Below are 16950 nucleotides of genomic sequence, written 5' to 3' on the forward strand. Positions count from 1 at the left end.
TTACAAATTTCTTTATCTAAAATTATGGCAACTGGAAAACCCAAGCTAATATTAAAATGTTTAGCTAAGAGTTCAAATACACAGATTTTATACTGGGGTAGTAATATTTCTTTAGCCCAATGGAGCTCAAAATGTTAATTTGCTTACAGCCAGAGGAATCCAAAAAGAAATAATGCCAACACACTAAGCATATTTCTAAAATATTTTTTTTTCCGCTAAAATGTGCGTCATTCCAAAAACATGTCTGAGTTGTTGTATTTTGGGTGAGGAACAAAATCATTGTCGAAGTGTCAAATATAACTTTATACAACAATATTTTGTTGTCTGTTATATATGTAACATGATTATTTACAGGAATGGAAGCTTTATACATACAAAAGCCAAGGGGGAAAAAGCTTATACATGTACTTAAGAGCTTGCCAGTGAAAGCCAGCAAAGCTGCAGGTAAACTGGGTTAAGTCGTTTAGGCCAAAATGGCTCATCAGGCTGGCTAAATCCTGAAGCAACATCACACCAGAGCAAGTGTTCTCCTGTTTTTACAAAGCCTTCCACCTCCATTGGACAGATATATTTAAGTTTGTGCACCAGTTGAGTTCATTGCTTCTGATTTTTAATCAAGGCATTGGATGCACGCAATGCCACTGCCCCCTCCACAGTTCCTGTAGGGTCTCTTCCTCTGATTGCATCAATCAAACCACAAAACTATTTGCTGCTCTCAGGTGGGGCCAGAGCCTGCACATCCCAGGGAGATCAATTTGGCCTCCCTGCCCTTCCTGAAGGTTGGGAAGCTTATGATGGGGCTGTGCGTGTGAAAGATCCCTCCAAGTCCTTGTGCTTCACCTTCAGGGAGGGAGGTTTTGCAGATCCATATCTACCTGTAAGAGGTCTCAGCCTTCATCCCCTGCCCCAGGAAGGGCTCTCGGCCCACTGACAGCCCCCTGGTTCCTGACTTGCCCCGGGAGCTGAGCAATTCCTGCTACCGGAACTTTCTGTGGCTGTAGGCTTGTTCCTTATATTAACTCAGCTCAATAGGTAACGTGACTGCAGGAATTTTGGCAAGAGAATTAGGAGTTAACATAGGAGAGAGCATAGGGAAAAGGTTACAAAGGCTAATCTAAAGTGACGCTAAAGGTTTTACATGGCTCTGACTAAAAAGGAGCTTGTAAATAATGGTTTGATAGTCTTTTCTGAGGTTTATAAGTGACATTTCCTCTGTATCACCTCTCTGCTATAAAAGCACAGATTTGATATGCTACATTTTTCTAGAAAACTTGCAGGACACCAAAAGCTGAGTATATCCTATTCATCTTTTCTGCATGCAGAAAAAGTGTGATCTTGAACTTTTCAAAGTTTTCCATTTGGGGGAGTAGAAATTTCTCCTCTTAGAATCAATTAATCATTGCATGCTGTGAGGCACCTCTAATGTACAGATTTAACGAGACAAGCCTTCCTGCTTTAGTTTTTTCCACCTTTGAATAAGTACTCCTTTGCACATAAAAATCAAATATAAACAGCACTAGGACCAAAACCCATGTTCTTGGAACTGCACCTAATTTAGAACTGTAAGAACTTGGGAATGTTTATATTTCATCCCTGAAGTCTTCATCTGTTTATATCTAAACTGCAATCTGAACTTAGACACAACTACAAGGCTCAGTGAAATAGGAGAGTGTTCCCTTGAGCCATAGTCCTGGAAATCCACCATCTTTTTTCTTCATTAATATCTAATCCCCATTTAGTAAGAATTTAGCTACTTTTATCCTGATGTGAAACTTCAGGGCTGCCTATTTCACTCTGCTGCCTGCTGCTTCTAAATACAGCAGTGCTGGTGGCGGAGGTGGTGACTGTGAGTCATAAACACTCTGTCATTGTAACATGTCAGATTTGTCCAAAAGAAACATATTTTTATATCTTAGATTATTTTATTATTAGTTTAAGAAGGTTCGTTTAGCTCCTAGCAAAGCCACGAGGAAGAATTATGCACTTAAGCAGTTCTATCTCTGATGTGTAATGCCTTGCAGACATTTAACATGCTGAGACAAACAAGAGAATCCCCAGAGTGCTCATCTACTACGGGACTTATTTCATACTGCATCAATAATGTAAATTGAGATGTGAAGATAGCTCCTTGTTTTTGTAAGGTATGATTACACTAGTGCAGACAACATCCACTCAGCTTCACTGGAAACACTGAAGTCAGCTCGCTGATAAAAACCTGGCCCACTCTTTATCTAACAGAAGAAAAAACTACAGTATCAACAGGAAACTGTTGGGAGCAGACTCGTGCTAGAAGATCAGTTGTTTGCTGTGACATTTGCCAAGGACCAGGTAAAGTGTTGAAAAGCCCAATCTAGGAGTTAATATTTCTAGATAGTAATTTCTATTTCTAGAAAATTACTTCTGATATGAGTTTTTTGTAGGTCTCAGTGAACTACGCTGGCCTGCATTTAATCACTATGGTGTTTATCCTGATAAGTAGGCTTCTTACTACTTCAGCTGATTTTTTTTTTTTTTTTGAGTCTACAAGGGCTCACTCATTGAAGACTTGCACCATCTACTTTGATGTTTTTAGTGGACCACGGAAGTTACTGAAGAATTCTCTTTTTCTCAGTTTGACCTCTCATCCGCACTAGTAATACACACAGCATTATGCCAAGTTAACATACTGGTGCAGTGCCCGTATCTACTATTGTACAATACGTAGAACAAACATAAAAGACATCAATCAAAATCCTCAAAATGTCTTTTTCTGCCAAGATGCATAAACGTTTCCTATCTCCCATCAAATTATTTTAATTACAGCTGCTGAGCTTCGTAATTATTTTTAGCCAGGCTGCCTTTTCTGTTGTTATTGAACATATGATATGCAATGTATTGCACTTATACATCCTATTGGATTTGATTTTTTATAATTTTATTTTATTTTTATGGCAGAGCGACTCCTGTAGCTGAGGCAGAGAACTTTTTCTGTTATTATAAAACCATTTACACTATTGCTGGAAATTTTCCATCTTTGCTATCTGACTAAGATATGGTACAGGGAGGGGGACCCTTCTTCTCCCCGAGATGTTTCATAGTGATGAGTTTATAAGATTTCTATGGCTCCAAAATAAACAAAATAGAAACATGATATGGACAGATTCTTGCTGACAAAAGAAGCCAAATAACTTTTTCTTTTTTTTTCATGACTATGATCCAAGATCATAGAACCAGCACCTTTATCTTTTTATGATCTTTGTTTTCAACTATGCATCCTTAACTTCGCTTCAATTTAGGGTCTCTCCCTGCAGGTAATAAAACATAAGGTAATTACTAAAAGAAAAAAGAAAAAAAAAAAAAAGCAAGCTTGGCTTCAGCTGAGTAAAAACAACTGGGTTTCAAACGTATAGCAGCAAGAAGCCTGTATGTTTGAGTGCTACTGAAACACATGCCATTTATAACACGACAATAACAAGACTTTTCTGAAAGACACTGCTAAATGTGCAAGTCACTTACCCAGGAAGAATTTGTATTGCATTTCTGAAAGCAAAATTACAATAGCTGACAAAACATGAAAGTTTCATCATGGTGGATTAGAATGCGCACAAGGAATTCAAAGGAATTTATCGTTACTCAACATTTCAGCTAGCGCTCCCTTAACGCGTCTTTGGGGAGCAGATTTGTCTCTGCACTCTATAGAAAACCCATGCACATAAAAAGGTTAGATTACAGAAACCTAGTAAATAATATAACAAACAGCTAGTTAGGCTATACAGCCAGATGAGCAAATATGTGTTGCTCTTGCACTACTGATCCCCAAAGAAAACGTGCATTTCTTTACCTCTAATACAATTGTTTCTTTGCTCAGGACCTTCTATGACTTGAGGGACTGGCAGTTGATTTTAAGATGCCTCATCCCTCCTTGCTTGTCACGGACCATGCCTGAGCAGGTTTCTTTACATTTCAAGTAACAGAGTGCTTGCAGATATAAAACTTGATGCCACCTCTCACTGTCAAGTAAGAAATGCTCTCAGCATTTATGATCTCCATAGATTTGTCCAAAGAAAGGACAAGGAAGGTAGAGAGATGATACTCCTCAGACACAAAAGGTTTAGGAAAATAAACAAAAAAATTTCTACTGGCTGAAAGGAGAAAGAGTGCTATTTGTTTTTGGATAAGATCAAAAAACTATTTAGTAACCTTAATTTATTATTAAGACTGCAGACAAAGAGGAAAGGGAGGACATTCAGTTCTCAGTCAAGTAAATACTAGCTAAGGGTACAGCAAAAAATCCTTGCGGTAGCTGCAGAATTACAGGATACAAACAACTTGGTAAAACAAGTGGATGAACTGCTTAGAGCTTCATTGTGATGCAGATGGCACCTTGTAGCAAGCTCAGATATAGGTACACTTGAAACTGCAGTGCAGAAGTGTCATTGGTCATTAGACTTTTAATGTCATTAGCTCTTAGGTTATTGCTTCATGAGATTTTGATTGATAAACCAGAAAAAATATGGCAGCATTTAGTGTAGTCTTATAGGGGATAGTTCTTGGCTTTGTACTGTGTAACATTTGTAAACATCAGAATAAAGCCAATGATTGCTGCGAAGTTCACAAGTGAAACAAAATTTGGAAGAGTGGTTAATAAATTTGAGGAAGAGTCACTGAAATTGAAGAAGACTGACTGTAAACTGTCTGAAGGCAAAACCAAGGAGACTTTACATGAAGTTACACGTCCATTACGACTCTCTTTAGGGAGCAAATGTCTATGAAGAAGATATGAGGATGATCCACTCAACATTATACCCAGATGTTAAACTGTGACCTAAAGAACAAGCTCATTTTAAGATGTTTAAATGGGAGTATATTTAGCAGGAGAGTTTCTGTATTTCAGAAGTGAGAAAAGACACTGTATCATTTAAAAGCTCATTTAGCAGGACTCTGAGGAGATCACAGAACAACTTTGTCACAGAAGAACTTTTTTCCACTGTTTGTACAAATTAGACAGAGGATCTGAAAGAAAGGATCTGGAAAGCTCTCTGGAACTCCAAAAGGTCTCTGGAACTTTTGAGATTGTGATTTCAAAACTGAAATCTCACTAAAAACAAACAAACAAAAAACTATTCCTGTTTTTGGTCCTTCTTGGGCACAGGGTCACTCATGGTGTTTCCCTCTGCCCTTACAGTGATTTACTGCCAGTGCCTGAAAATCTCACTGGTGATCCTGAGCACTGCATTGATTTGCGAGAACCCCATTTAAAGACCAGGAGGTACTGAAGCAACTCACAAGTGTCAGCTGGGGTGGGTAACTGTACCCAGCACCTTTAAATTCTGCATGGTGACATTATTCTGGGGTCAGTCTTACCTTCTGCACCGTCACTTTATTCAGCTCCCAGTGGCAGGTGTCACTTTCGCTACCTGGGATGTCTGTGCTAAGACAGAACTCAAATTTTTCCTAGATCAGAGAAATTCCTCCACTGATCCCAAACTCTCCTGCTCTGTGGAGGATATCCTCTATGCCATCTTTGGGAAAGTTTCCTGCACACCCTCCCATTCACCTCCTGGGAAAGCAAATGAATGAGGACGTGGCCCCACACCCTAGTACAGTACATAACTCTTTTAATCATCTTACCTATAAAAACTGCAGTGTAAGCTTTTTTTTTTTTTTTTTGTCTCCTAGCTAGTTTTGTATTAATATATTATCTCCCTGCAACTCGTGACTACTTCCAGCTGGCGCCAGAGAAATAGGAAACTGTTTAGATGCTTTCTCCTGTTCCTATGGCAAAAAGCAAAGAAAGAAAAGGAGAAAGTATATTACAGAGAATTGAAAACAGGTACCTTTTATTAGTGTAGCTGATAGTGCTGTGCAGTTCACTGTTCTTGTTTAATTGGGCTACATATTGATTTGATTGTGGCAATGAAAATAGATGAATGTTCCTTAATTACATTTTAAATTCAACTTTCTGAGGCTGAAGGTGCTTTTGAAAATCACACATTGCTGCCGGCCTCACTGCTACACGAGTTGACTTAAAGTTGCGCTAATGCTGAGCGGTTGTGCCCAATGCTGAACCACTGCAAAGCCTTCATTAAAATAAAAAGCAGCTCTATAATGATATTTACATGACATTCAAAGTGCTCTTTGTTCTTACAATAAAATACATTCCAGATAATTCCATGCTACCAACCATAGTTCCTATTATTCAATTTTGTAATTTTTCTTATGTAAGCAAATTTTTTTTGGTAACATGTCCGCTAATTATTACTTTTATAAAGAAAGGTTCAGAAGTATTTAGACTCCTAGGAGAGTGAAGACAAATGCATTATAGAAATAATGCATTTAGCCTCCAGGAGTAACCTCAACTCACTTATAAAAGCTCTTGCCAGTCAAATCTACAGAATATGATTTGATTCAACTCTAGGGGAGGAAAGAGAAACACTTGCCTTCCTCCAAAGTTCAAGCAAAGATGCTTGAATTGCAACTGCCAAGATGGGAGGTGGCAGAAAATGGAGGATTTGAATCTAGGGGGAGAATAAGTAAAAAAAATATTTATACGTTCTGTCGTTCAGCTCTAATTGCTTCAAAGATTATTTATTTTTCTTTTTTTTTTTTTGGAAAATAGCTTGCAGCTTCTTAACATATTTTTCAAAGAAGGAGCTGGAAGGCATAATAAAAAGCAAGCATGGATATGCTTTCTGAATAGACTGAAATAATTAATGTGAGAATGCTTCCGCTTGAACATTTTTTATGAACAAAAAATACATTATTTTTGCTTTTAAATTGGAGATAATTTGTTACACGGAAGTGGTGGTTTCTTTAATCTTGCAATAATGCTAATTACAATGGTATTTGGAATCTCAATTTTTGCAAGCTATTCCATTGTTTGTTGCTGACATACCAAAGCAACTGAAAGACTTCAGAGGCTTGTGGCACAGTCCCAATTTGTCTGCCCGTTGTCCCTCGGTTTCCCTGTCCCAGACCTCATTAGTTCCCTGGTTCAGCCGTGTGTGGGTTTCATCTGCTCTGGTTTACAGCCTCTCCACACAGTTGGTTAGGACAATCCATGGTCTAAACATAATTGTCTTATACTTCCTTCGTTAATACCATCTCTTTCCATAGACTGACCAAAGCTCATGGTTGCAGCTAAGCCTTAAGAAAGAGGAATGTCTCCCCACACTATACACCAACACAGTGCATTTTTAAGAGGGAGGTGGGATGGTTTTATCCATTTATTTCCCTCTGAAGTGCGGCTTTCATTTATTTTTATTCAGTGAACTCTAGTACTGTGAGGGAGCCTCGCCACAGAGTTGCACAAGATAACCTGCACAAACACAGACAAAAAGCAAAACCAACACTTGTCCTAAAAGGTACAGAACCCAAGCACATCTCTGATCAGGTACGTGGATGTACCAGGGCAGTCATCAGCAGTCTCGTTTCAAATCAAGGTCAGTTTGCCTTAGCACAGAGCCGGGCCCTTCCACACGGTTACGACAGGCTCGAGGCCCTGCACGTTCCCTTCCCATCGCAGCCAGCATCACGGGGCTCTCCCAGAGGTGTCGGCAGCCTGGCAGGAATTCAGTGGGTGTGTTTACCTTCTGAAGAGCAAATGTGGACACAGTTTCTGCAGCCACAGAGTTTCATTTGGCAGAGGAACTGGTGCTTATCCACCAGGCAAGCCTGACACTCCCTTGTCTCTAATCAGGGTTGTGTACACAAACAGAAACAACACGCTGTAAGTACATGTACACGCCGTGTTCCTTTCTCCAGGCATCTTTCATTATTCAGCGTGTTTTCACTGCTGAACAACAAATTGTTAGTGGTGTAACAAGACATGAACACATGTTCAGGTACGGTGTGCTACCTGCAAACTCTGGCTCTTGCTCTGCTGAGCTGCAGCTCCCTGGTCTGGCTCGGACAGAGCAGCTTATGGTGGTATTGGGGTTGGGGAGGTGAGAAAGCCTGCATCTGTCAAGGCTAGAAAATAAGATGACGATGATGAGAGGCTATATTTCTGAATCATCATTCTGAAATATTCCCTCTCCTCAACAAAATACAAACACAGTAAGGAAGAGGGGGCCAGGTGAGGTACCAGGTAGAAATGACTTCCAGGTTCCAGACCTGAGTTATCAGCGGGTTGACAGCATTACTCAACGTGATCAAAGGAAAAGTAGAAGACACATGGAATTGATTATAATGAGACTTTTTTTTAGCTGTGTTGAAGTTGGTGGAGAGCAAAACATCTGCAATGATACATGAGGAAGTCTGACCAAGCTTTTATTTTGAAGTGTGAGAGCTAGGTCTGGAGTAGGAAGATGGATAGATCTGTGAATCATCAGCATAGAGGTAGCAGTTAAATCTGAGTTTTCAGATGAAAGTGGATAAGGACAAGCCTCTAAAAGAAAAGCAGAAATAGATTTGTGAGAGAGATGAACCAGTAGAAAACAAAGACATAAGACCAAGAAACAAGTTTTAAGAAGGATACGGATGAAGGGTATTCACAGTTCAAACCAAAATGTCACGGGGTTCTTGGGAGGTCACCTGGTGCATCCCTCTGCCCGAAGGCAGGATCAATTATCCTCTGTCTTTCCTTTCAGAAGTCTGTCTGCCCTGTTCTGGAAGGCCTCCAACGGTGGAGATCCCACAACCTCCGCAGGCGCCTACCTTAGTGCTTTATTATCCTGATTGTTATGAAAGTTTCCTGATGTCTAACTGGAATACTTTGCTGTAATTTAAGCCCATTATGTCATGTCCTTTCTATTATGCACAGATTGTTTCTGTCTTCTCTGCTGCTGTTTCTTCTGTAATTACTTTCATGTCCCCTCTCAAGCAAGTGCTTATTATTTAGGCTAAACAACCTCGTTCATCCAATCCGTATTGCTAGGCCGGGATTTCTAGACTGTGTTCAGCCTGCTTTCCAAACAAGCCACTTTTTTAAAAAAATAAGGAACCTAACCCAGGAAAAAGTGCTGCAGCTGGGGTCTGTGGCAGTGTTGAGAGAAGGGATTACTTCCCACATCCCGGGGGTGACGGGTTGATCGGGCTGTTGGAACACTGCGCCTTGGCAACTGCCTTCAGCACAGCAGGATGCCGCCGCTGACTCCCAGCCAGGTTGTGATCAGCAATGATCCCAAATCAGTCAGCTTGTCCTCTGTGTAATTGGGTTGCTTGTTGGGCTTAAATGCTGTCAATTTGTACCCATAAGACTTTCCTTTTTGTGCCCAACTACATCCTGGACAGGTGCCTACTCAGAGGAATCACTTAGTTGAGAATGTAGTGTGTCTGCCCGCTATATTTCTTATACATTGATTTTTGATTCTGCTCCTTTGGAGAAAATTACAAAAAACTATCAATCTGAAAAGGCATTTTTTTTTTTTTATCAGACTTTAATGTCGATTGCATCAGGGCCCAAAGGACTTTTAAAAATTCTGTTATTTACCAGCTCCCACTAATATACTTTTAAAATAATATTTTTCTTTTTTTTTTCTGTACATTTCTTTACTTTTTTTTTTTTTTTTTTTAAATATGAGGTTCTTCTATATTATATATTAAAATGTAGTCTGATCTATGTGCTTGAAAAACTAAGCCTTGGTGTTTTAAATCTATCAGTCTTTGGAAAACATTCTTCATGACCAAAAAATGAATATTCATGCTTTCTTATATAAAACTTTTTTTTTTTCTCACAAAATATCTACTGAAAAGTAGGAATTTCTGACTCATGCAATAGCCCAGCGTGACTTTATATCCTCCCCAAAGTACTTGTATGAGCGTCCCATCAGACGCACAGAACAGCAGCTTACTCTATTTGAGCAAAACAGCCCACATTTACAATTTCCTTTTTTATTTTTTTTTCCTAGCTATTAGCCCTAGAAGTCTACTTTTGTTGGCAACTCTTAGCGCTATGTAATAATTTACCAGCTACCAGCACCCCAGCATGCCTGCGATGGTTGCAGCAGCACAATCATTAGTTTCTATTCCGCAGTGGCAGGATATGACAGGGATTCTACAATTTCGGATGATTCTGGTGTCAACTAACTGTGACAGTCCATCAAACCCTGCATCCTTAATATCATGGAGAGTTACATCCCTTCATGGGTGATAAAGCGTGGGCATTCTGACAACCCCGGTTTAACTGTCCTCGTTGGCCTCGCTAGGCTCATGTCACTTCATTGCTTTATAACTTAAATTGTCTCATATTGAAAATGAGGATTCAATTTGAGATTTTTATTGTTAACCTTTAAGGGCCTTGGAGCTCAAAGTCTGCTCTATCTACAAGAGGTAAGTGAAGTTTATGCTCCAGTTCTTAATCTACCTTCGGTTACAGATTTCTGCACGCGTACCCCCATGGCTTTCTGATGGCTGTCTGAAAACTTTTCGGTTTTTAGTAACAAAAAAAAGAATGAATGTAGCTTTTCAGCTGTTTCCAGGGCTGTTTTTAAAGATGGGCTCATTTTTCTTATGTTTGTTTGAATCTCGCCACTTTGTTTCACTTTAAAAATTTATGTTAAAGCTGGAAAGAATTGTTCTTCTTGCCCAGCCTCCTCTTTGAGGAAAATGCTGTTAAAAAACAAAAATCCAGTGAAGTTTCCAAAGGGCAAATGCTAACTTTTAAATTGGAAATGCTTTAAATTTTAGTTTATAACAGAATTCTTCTTTGTTCTTCAAGTGGTCATTTTTCTTTTTATTAGAACCAGTCATTATCACAGAAAGCACGCTCTTTGTGATATAGCATTTAAGTAGTCAAAACCCCAATTTTCCTCAAGGAGATATTTCAAGGGGAAACTTTTTACACGCCCTACTCAGCACCAAGTCTTCCCATTTAAACACCTCCACAAGTGGCCAAAGTTTCAAAAGAGATGCTCTTCCACTTAGGCACCCGAAGGAAGCGTTTGAATTCTGAGCAGCTTTTGAAACATCAGGCCACCTTGTTTGAGGTGTGCAAGAGAAAGATGTGCCCTTTTCAAGCTGTAGCTCCAACGACGGGTCCTTAAGAACTTTTGAAAAGCTCCCCTTTAAGAAGAAGAGGATTAGATCAAGGTGTGAATATTCCAGGCATAAATACAGAGATAACTCTGAAATCCATCTCTATTGTATGTGTTTATATGCTATTACAGCTTGCTTTGTCTTTGTGCATTCAGTGCAAGTATTTTACATATGGATTTGAATGGATTACAAATAAGCTATCTTCAGAAGGAAAAGAAAATTATTGCCGTTGAGAAAGATGTTGTTTTTGTTGCACAGAAACACACCTAATTTCTGTTTGTACAGTTGAGATTTCTTGAGGCCAGGGCTGACATCCAGCATGCCATTAGGTACGGAAAGAAGTCCATTGTGCTCCAAACTGGCAGAGAGCTTGCAAAAACTAAGCTTAAACAGAGGTGGATCCAAGCCAATCCCACTGTCAGCTCTCAGATCTACTCCCCTGTTCTTTCCCTGGAACAAGTAACCTTTTGCCCTTCCATTTTGTAAGGCATAAAGTAACTCTTCTTAATTAGGATTATTTTTTCCCCTGCTGGAAAATGTATTAACAAAGATTATTCTCAGAGCACAAAACTGCTTCCTCTTTATCTGGCACAATGCTGCTGTAGAACAACCAGGAGGTTCACAGTCCTTAAGTCAAGACGCTGTACAGAATTTGCAATAATAACTCAGACAAAACCATGAAATTTGGGGCTTTCAATCACATTAAAGGGTACTTCTCCTCCTTATTTTATATCACCCCTCTCTGCCATATAATCTCGTCAAACACCATTATTTTTCCTAAGATCATCAGAACTGGCCACTTCACCGCAAACCAGCCTGTTGCTGAGAATATTTGTTTGGATGCACTTCGTGGGATGCTAAGAAAATATTAAACTTGAGGAAGGTCTCCTACCATTTCCACAAGGCTCTGCAGACAAGTCAACAAAACCCCATTGTCAATAACATCAAGGACTGTTGACAGATCTAATAAAATCAACATAGATTTATTTTCTGTGGCCATTGCCAAGTAGAGATCAGCAAGAGATAACTACCCTTATATTAAACACGCATCTAAAGCCAACACAGTAGGGATGAAGGATGCTTATGAAAGACACAAACAGCCTTCTTCTGCTTGCATCACCCAGAGATACTACAGAGATTAAAAATTCCTGTCAATACAAGGGCTAAAATCACCCACTGGGAACAAACTCATGAATTACAAAGGAGCGGTCATAGCGTCAGCAAACGAGAAGATTTTATCATCAGAGTGCTCTGCTGTAAACTCTTGTCACACCAATCACGATGAAGGCAACAGCATCAAAACCAAATGCAGCAAGGCCATGTGTGAAACCGGGAGGGAGATTTTCCCATACACCCCCACTAAGAAGACAAAGAAGTTGTTTTTGCGCTGCACATCAGAAGGAAGATCTGATAAAGTGCTTTGCTAAAAGCCCTTCTGGAAAGATAAGCCCATCTGCTCTGGTAACAACACACAAAGAAAAACAACAGCAAGCCCCAAACAAACAAACAGCCCCTCGCACATCACAATGCGTCAAGTGAGGAACTTAACAGACTTTAGCTATATTTATTCTGGCAACCAAAACTGCTTCCCCCATTTATATGTGTATTAATACATGCATGTACGTAATTATTTTCAGGTGGTCAGTGCAGATTGGACACAAAGTTAAACTGATTTTCCTGGTGTTCCTGGGTGCTGTATTTAAAAACGGCATCGTGTTGGATACTTCCCAAACTTTGCAGATCTTCCTGAACTAAGGGCTTACCCTAAGTGGAGAAGATTAAGTGTGGTGATGAAAAGGAAGAGCCCTAACATGTCCTCTTTGATTTTGGGTAGATCAGGTCAGACAGAATTCAGCTGACTCACGGGGATTGAGAAGGTAAGGGCGGAGATGCTGCTAGTATGGGCTGAGACATTTGTGTTGCAGGCAGAGCTCTCTCCTTTGAGAATTGCAAAGAATCTGCTAGCAATACACCGACTTCTCTCTTGAGCTAAACCTCTATTAGGCATTAATACGAACGAGCAGTGAATCTGAAGTTATTTCCCCTATAGGGCAAGTGGAACTGAACAGCACTCACATATTTCTTGACAGAAAACGAAGCAAACCCCATGGTTTTGTAGTTTGGCTGCTACGAAGCTCCACATGAGAAGGAAGATAAGGGTCACCCCTGGAAATCCTCAGCTGATTTGGGAAGTCACCAGAGTATCTCTAAACCAAATCACAAAGCACTCCATGGGGCTCTGCACACTGTCTTTTTGGCATCATGTCAAGCCCCAAAATGTTGGTGATTACTTCTATCCAGCTCATCAGCTCCTGGCAAACAATGTTCCAACAGCTGACATTAAAGGGCACACAACATTTTTTTCCCCTCTAAATGACAGAGCTGATTTAAAGTTGCAAATGGAATTTAAAAACAGCAAAACCAGACGTGTCGTAAGCAAGAACATAAGAAAGGCCATATGAGGTGGCAGCAAAGGTCTTTCTAGCCAGACATCTCATTGCCAGGGCTCAGAGGAGAGGCTTTGGTGAACAGTACCTGAACAGAAAAACCACATTGCTCCTACCTGGGATGGTCCTGACGTAAACTGCAGCAAAATGTAGAAGTCTTACCAGGAACAGCTTTCTTCTGGCAGTTCTGGAATTCAGATTTTATTTTTTATTTTTTTAAATTATACTTCTTGTTGCATTCCCCCCTGAAGTAAACATTGTCTTGGACCACCTCTTTCACTTACTTTCACTTAAGATTACTATCAGGAACTTACATTATATAACACAATGCCCTGGTTTGCTACACAGCATCATCTGCCTTCTAGTTAAAAGCGTAAAAAAAAAATGCTTGGTGTCTTCACCTAACACCTGATCTTCATTTCTTCTCTAGCCCCAGAAGAGCAGGAGATCACCTGGATGGCTCCACAGCAGGTGCTGCCAACCTGTGTTCTTGAGGCCCATCAGCCACTGAAATGGAGTACTCCAGCTACCTCTGACCCCTTTCTCCCTCCTGTGCAGGCAGACGAAACAGGGAGCAGTTCAAAAGCAGCTTTTATTTGAGAAAAGCCCTACCAAGCCAGTCTAAAATTGGAGAGTAAAAATTACAGTAAAGTACTTCTCCGAAAAAGCCAGACTCTTCACTTAAAATGGCTCACTCAAATGCTCTGCAGGTGTAATAACACCAATGCCTTGCACAGTACCCTGCCTCACAGGCACTACAGCTCTCTCCTCTCCTACCTAGAGGATGTTTGTGGGGCCCGATCCTATGAGCTCCTTCAGAAAAGCAGAGAGATCTGATTGCAGAGCAGTTTTGCAAGGTGGCCAGGGCAGGGAGTCCCTTCTTAAGGCTTGTAACCCCTTGAGCACTATCTGAATGCTAAATAAATTACTGCACTAAATAACGATGCTAATACACTAGCTTTTTGCTCTGCAAGTTGTTTGCTATTATTTGTGTGTGCCTGTGACTTAAAAGCTGCAGCTTTTTTGATGGACTGAGACTGGAAATAGCAGATGTGCTTTTCAGAGTAACTATCATTTATCTGGAAAGGGTTTGCTGAGACAAACGGCAAAGTACAAGGATCACAGCCATCTCTAGTGACAGAAGGGGTCTTAAACACAGTAATAGCACATATAGATTGCACTGTAAGTAGATGTGATTCTCTTCCACCTTACACTTTTATTGCTACCAACAGAGCCAGGAAAGTCTCTATCATGAAAGCGCTTAGGTTGCTACTGCAGAAAGATGTTAAATAATCAAAGGGGAAAAACCTGCCTCGTCTTGGAATAAAAACAAGGCGTGAGGTAATTAAAAAATGTTTCCTGAGATCACAGATTTCTTTTCAGAACTTCCTGTGGCTCCATGCTTCATGTCTGTGCTGTACAGAAGTACCACGCTGGCATGAGATGCGAAGCTGATTGACTTAACCTATGCCACTCGTGAGCGGCAGCCCGGTAAGCTGCTGTTGTCCCAGCAGTCAGTGATGTACCTAAAATGTGGTCAGAGAGGACTTCAGCTTCCAGTAAGCTTAACCCCTCTACGAGTGTAAATTGATCACTTAACATTAAAGAAAGAAAAAGTCAATTTTGCATCTGACCCGTTCACCTTCATATGACGACATGACATCTTAAAATCATAGTAAGTATTAGAAAAATTATGTTTTAAATATGGGCCTTTGTATCTTTTACCACATTCTCTCCTGCAGTGGTTATTACCTAATAATTTTTGACACTAGTGATTAAATATAAAAGTTTTACATTTTATGATTCTATTTCAAATACACAATTGCTAGCATATATATCAAGGCAAAAATTAAGCCCTTCCTAAAGCGTCTGTAATTATATTTATGCATTAAAGTGTCAACTGCTTAAAGTGAATGATTTCAAACAATATTTTTATGTAATTGTTTTAAAAATCAAACTATTAATCAGACTTTATTGTCAATCTCAACTAATGGCTTGCATTTCAATGTTTTAAACCATTCGGGACATTCTCTAATTTCAGAAATCCTTAGAAGCAATTTAAACAGCTACTTAACCAACAACCACAACTAAACTGGTGAGCACACCTGGTAAACAAAAACTCCTCTGCAGCAGAACTAGTGCTAAAGCTGCAGCAAAACCCGTCACAGAGAAAGCATTCCATTGCACGCAGACCTCTGCAATGCTCAGAATATAAGAGGAAGGAAAAATGATTCTTTTCTTGAGGAGTTCAGGAGCAGGAAACTTTTAAAATTTTATTTCAACTATGATTTATTTTTCTGGCCTCTGTTTCGTAGATCTTTTTATACACTTGCTTAGGAAGCCAGATCTGCCAGTTAATAATACATATACAAAACAGTCTTCGAGTTCTGTTCTTCCCTAAAATGGTGTTGCTGTTCCCACTCAGTAAAACTTCTGCAGCAAAACTGGGTCCCTGAGTCACTGGTGCTGTTTACTCAAATGCCACTGGGTTTACAAATCACATCTGAAGTCACAGATATTTTTCATATTTATTTCCTAGATGATGAGCTCACATTGTGCAATAATTTCAGGCCACCAGAAAATCCCAAAGAATTTTGGATGTGGCAGCCAGCAAGGATGTCTGGCTGGAACACCTCGAGAGGAATGATTTAAAAGAGAGGGAGTTAATTTATAAGTTTTTAAACAGCGTGCCAAGGGAAAAATAAGTCTTCCGTACATCTGCCTATATTTTTTGAGATCATATTTCAGTCACTGAATGATAAAAAAAAAATAATGAAACAAAACCAAAAAAACAACCCACAAAAAACCCTCAACAAAAACCAGATGAGTGGATTTGCATGGAAGATGATTTATTCTTTAGTTTGCCTGCAGGAAAAAAATAAAGCAATATTGCAATTTGATAGGTACATATTTTCAAATAACACATCTAGCTCAATCACAGATATAGACTTCTGAATCTTAACTGCAGCTTTTAATTCTGCTTTGACAAATTTGTGTAAATAAAGAGCCTAGGAACGGACAATCACTGGAATTCTAAATCTCTTTTATGTAATCTTTGTCTGAGCTTCCCTACTGGAGGCTATCTGTTAACTGGATATGAATTAATGCTCGTGCTTGCTTCCCCCACGAGTAGTACTCCAGGTGACTACAGATGCTGGTTAAAGGCAGTGATGGTTTTCGTGTGATCAGCACTGCAGAGGTGGCTGCAGCTGGGGAGCTCTGGCAGCCTCCTCCCTGCCAGAGATGTTGTGTACCAGTGGTCTGGCTTCATCCAGTGTACCACATGTACACAGAAATGTGAATCCATACCTCTTCCAAATGAGAAAAAAAAAAACAAAAAACAAAAGAACAACAAAAAAAAACCACAAAGGTGTCTGCAGCCTACATTGGCTGTATTAACATAACCACAGCCGTTTCAGTGATTTCTCCAGTCCTTTCAATGATCCTTACCACGGGAAGTGATTTTTGCATGGGATCACCCTTGCCACAGGGGATCCAATACTTGGAATACTTCTGTCAGCTTTCGATTAATAATACCCTAAAAAAG

At 39.8% G+C, this 16950-nt stretch overlaps 1 long non-coding RNA gene across 1 annotated transcript in view; it reads left to right on the top strand.

Moving 5' to 3' along the window:
* Positions 1-16745, top strand: part of LOC311441985 — a 35271-nt gene extending 18526 nt beyond the window's left edge. Inside the window, exons 2-3 of the long non-coding RNA XR_014696380.1 lie at positions 13834-15078; positions 15943-16745. This is a non-coding gene — a long non-coding RNA (uncharacterized lncRNA). The remainder of the gene's footprint in view (positions 1-13833; positions 15079-15942) is intronic.
* Positions 16746-16950: the final 205 nt, after the last annotated feature.

The sequence above is a fragment of the Aythya ferina genome (genome assembly GCF_964211825.1).
Source record: "Aythya ferina genome assembly, chromosome: 10".
NCBI lineage: Eukaryota > Metazoa > Chordata > Aves > Anseriformes > Anatidae > Aythya > Aythya ferina.